This window comes from Triticum urartu, chromosome 7, assembly GCF_003073215.2.
Source record: "Triticum urartu cultivar G1812 chromosome 7, Tu2.1, whole genome shotgun sequence".
Lineage (NCBI taxonomy): Eukaryota > Viridiplantae > Streptophyta > Magnoliopsida > Poales > Poaceae > Triticum > Triticum urartu.
This window is the reverse complement of record NC_053028.1, coordinates 490,142,412-490,146,980: the sequence shown is the minus strand read 5'-3', so window position 1 is coordinate 490,146,980 and position 4,569 is coordinate 490,142,412.

Below are 4,569 nucleotides of genomic sequence, written 5' to 3'. Positions count from 1 at the left end.
AAGACGTACGACTACATCAACCGCGTTATGCTAACGCTTCCGCTGTCGGTCTACAAGGGTACGTAGATCACACTCTCCCCTCTCATTGCTATGCATCACCATGATCTTGCGTGTGCGTAGGATTTTTTTTGAAATTACTACGTTCCCCAACAGTGGCATCCGAGCCTAGGTTTTATGTGTTGATGTTATATGCACGAGTAGAACACAAGTGAGTTGTGGGCGATATAAGTCATACTGCTTACCAGCATGTCATACTTTGGTTCGACGGTATTGTTGGACGAAGCGGCCCGGACCGACATTACGCGTACGCTTACGCGAGACCGGTTCTCCCGATGTGCTTTGCACAAAGGTGGCTAGCGGGTGACAGTTTCTCCAACTTTAGTTGAACCGAGTGTGGCTACGCCCGGTCCTTGCGAAGGTTAAAACAGCACCAACTTGACAAACTATCGTTGTGGTTTTGATGCGTAGGTAAGATTGGTTCTTGCTTAAGCCCGTAGCAGCCATGTAAAACTTGCAACAACAAAGTAGAGGACGTCTAACTTGTTTTTGCAGGGCATGTTGTGATGTGATATGGTCAAGACATGATGCTAAATTTTATTGTATGAGATGATCATGTTTTGTAACCAAGTTATCGGCAACTGGCAGGAGCCATATGGTTGTCGCTTTATTGTATGCAATGCAATTGCGCTGTAATGCTTTACTTTATCACTAAGCGGTAGCGATAGTCGTGGAAGCATAAGATTGGCGAGACGACAACGATGCTACGATGGTGATCAAGGTGTCGCGCCGGTGATGATGGTGATCACGACGGTGCTTCGAAGATGGAGATCACAAGCACAAGATGATGATGACCATATCATATCACTTATATTGATTGCATGTGATGTCTATCTTTTATGCATCTTATCTTGCTTTGATTGGCGGTAGCATTTTAAGATGATCTCTCACTAATTATCAAGAAGTGTTCTCCCTGAGTATGCACCATTGCGAAAGTTCTTCGTGCTGAGACACCACGTGATGATCGGGTGTGATAGGCTCTACGTTCAAATACAACGGGTGCAAAACAGTTGCACATGCAGAATACTCAGGTTATACTTGACGAGCCAAGCATATACAGATATGTCCTCGGAACACAGAGACCGAAAGGTTGAGCGTGAACCATATAGTAGATATGATCAACATAACGATGTTCACCAATGAAACTACCCCATCTCACGTGATGATCGGACATGGTTTAGTTGATTTGGATCACGTAATCACTTAGAGGATTAGAGGGATGTCTATCTAAGTGGGAGTTCTTTAGTAATGTGATTAATTGAACCTAAATTTATCATGAACTTAGTACATGATAGTATCTTGCTTGTTTATGTTTGATTGTAGATAGATGGCCCGTGCTGTTGTTTCTTTGATTTTTAATGCGTTCCTTGAGAAAGCAAAGTTGAAAGATGATGGTAGCAATTACACGGACTGGGTCCGTAACTTGAGGATTATCCTCATTGCTGCATAGAGAATTACGTCCTGGAAGCACCGCTGGGTGCCAGGCCTGCTGCTGGAGCAACACCAGATGTTATGAATGTCTGGCAGAGCAAAGCTGATGACTACTCGATAGTTCAGTGCGCCATGCTTTACGGCTTAGAATCGGGACTTCAACGACGTTTTGAACGTCATGGAGCATATGAGATGTTCCAGGAGTTGAAGTTAATATTTCAAGCAAATGCCCGGATTGAGAGATATGAAGTCTCTAATAAATTCTATAGCTGCAAGATGGAGGAGAACAGTTCTGTCAGTGAGCATATACTCAAAATGTCTGGGTATAATAATCACTTGATTCAATTGGGAGTTAATCTTCCAGATGATTGTGTCATTGACAGAATTCTCCAATCACTGCCACCAAGCTACAAGAGCTTCGTGATGAACTATAATATGCAAGGGATGAATAAGACTATTCCCGAGCTCTTCGCAATGCTGAAAGCTGCGGAGGTAGAAATCAAGAAGGAGCATCAAGTGTTGATGGTCAACAAGACCACTAGTTTTAAGAAAAAGGGCAAAGGGAAGAAGAAGGGGAACTTCAAAAAGAACAGCAAGCAAGTTGCTACTCAAGAGAAGAAACCCAAACCTGGACCTAAGCCTGAAACTGAGTGCTTCTACTGCAAGCAGACTGGTCACTGGAAGCGGAACTGCCCCAAGTATTTGGCGGATAAGAAGGATGGCAAGGTGAACAAAGGTATATGTGATATACATGTTATTGATGTGTACCTTACTAATGCTCACAGTAGCACCTGGGTATTTGATACTGGTTCTGTTGCTAATATTTGCAACTCGAAACAGGGACTACGGATGAAGCGAAGATTGGCTAAGGACGAGGTGACGATGCGCGTGGGAAATGGTTCCAAAGTCGATGTGATCGCAGTCGGCACGCTACCTCTACATCTACCTTCGGGATTAGTATTAGACCTAAATAATAGTTATTTGGTGCTAGCGTTAAGCATGAACATTATATCTGGATCTTGTTTGATGCGAGACGGTTATTCATTTAAATCAGAGAATAATGGTTGTTCTATTTATATGAGTAATATCTTTTATGGTCATGCACCCTTAAATAGTGGTCTATTCTTATGAAATCTCGATAGTAGTGACACACATATTCATAATGTTGAAGCCAAAAGATGCAGAGTTGATAATGATAGTGCAACTTATTTGTGGCACTGCCGTTTGGGTCATATCGGTATAAAGCGCATGAAGAAACTCCATACTGATGGGCTTTTGGAACCACTTGATTATGAATCACTTGGTACTTGCGAACCGTGCCTTATGGGTAAGATGACAAAAACACCGTTCTTCGGTACTATGGAGAGAGCAACAGATTTGTTGGAAATCATACATACGGATGTATGTGGTCCGATGGATGTTGAGGCTCGTGGCGGATATCGTTATTTTCTCACCTTCACAGATGACTTAAGCAGATATGGGTATATCTACTTAATGAAACATAAGTCTGAAACGTTTGAAAAGTTCAAAGAATTTCAGAGTGAAGTTGAAAATCATCGTAACAAGAAAATAAAATTCCTACGATCTGATCGTGGAGGAGAATATTTGAGTTACGAGTTTGGTGTACATTTGAAACAATGTGGAATAGTTTCGCAACTCACGCCACCCGGAACACCACAGCGTAATGGTGTGTCCGAACGTCGTAATCGTACTTTACTAGATATGGTGCGATCTATGATGTCTCTTACCGATTTACCACTATCGTTTTGGGGATATGCTCTAGAGACGGCCGCATTCACATTAAATAGGGCACCATCAAAATCCATTGAGACGACGCCTTATGAACAATGGTTTGGCAAGAAACCAAAGTTGTCATTTCTGAAAGTTTGGGGCTGCGATGCTTATGTGAAAAAGCTTCAACCTGATAAGCTCGAACCCAAATCGGAGAAATGTGTCTTCATAGGATATCCAAAGGAAACTATTGGATACACCTTCTATCACAGATCCGAAGGCAAGACTTTTATTGCTAAATTCGAAAACTTTCTAGAGAAGGAGTTTCTCTCGAAAGAAGTGAGTGGGAGGAAAGTAGAACTTGACGAGGTAACTGTACCTGCTCCCTTATTGGAAAGTAGTACATCATAGAAACCAGTTTCTGTGACACCTACACCAATTAGTGAGGAAGCTAATGATAATGATCATGAAACTTCAGAACAAGATACTACTGAACCTCGTAGATCAACCAGAGTAAGATCCGCGCCAGAGTGGTACGCTAATCCTGTTTTGGAAGTCATGCTACTAGATCATGATGAACCTACGAACTATGAAGAAGCGATGGTGAGCCCAGATTCCGCAAAATGGCTTGAAGCCATGAAATCTGAGATGGGATCCATGTATGAGAACAAAGTATGGACTTTGCTTGACTTGCCCAATGATCGGCAAGCAATTGAGAATAAATGGATCTTCAAGAAGAAGACTGACGCTGACGATAATGTTACTGTCTACAAAGCTCGACTTGTCGCAAAAGGTTTTCGGCAAGTTCAAGGGATTGACTACGATGAGACCTTCTCACCCGTAGCGATGCTTAAGTCTGTCCGAATCATGTTAGCAATTGCCGCATTTTATGATTATGAAATTTGGCAAATGGATGTCAAAATTGCATTCCTGAATGGATTTCTGCAAGAAGAGTTGTATATGATGCAGCCGGAAGGTTTTGTCAATCCAAAGGGAGCTAACAAAGTGTGCAAGCTCCAACGATCCATTTATGGACTGGTGCAAGCCTCTCGGAGTTGGAATAAACGCTTTGATAGTGTGATCAAAGCATTTGGTTTTATACAGACTTTTGGAGAAGCCTGTATTTACAAGAAAGTGAGTGGGAGCTCTGTAGCATTTCTGATATTATATGTAGATGACATATTACTAATCGGAAATGATATAGAATTTCTGGATAGCATAAAGGGATACTTGAATAAGAGTTTTTCAATGAAAGACCTCGGTGAAGCTGCTTACATATTGGGCATTAAGATCTATAGAGACAGATCAAGACGCTTAATTGGACTTTCACAAAGCACATACCTTGACAAA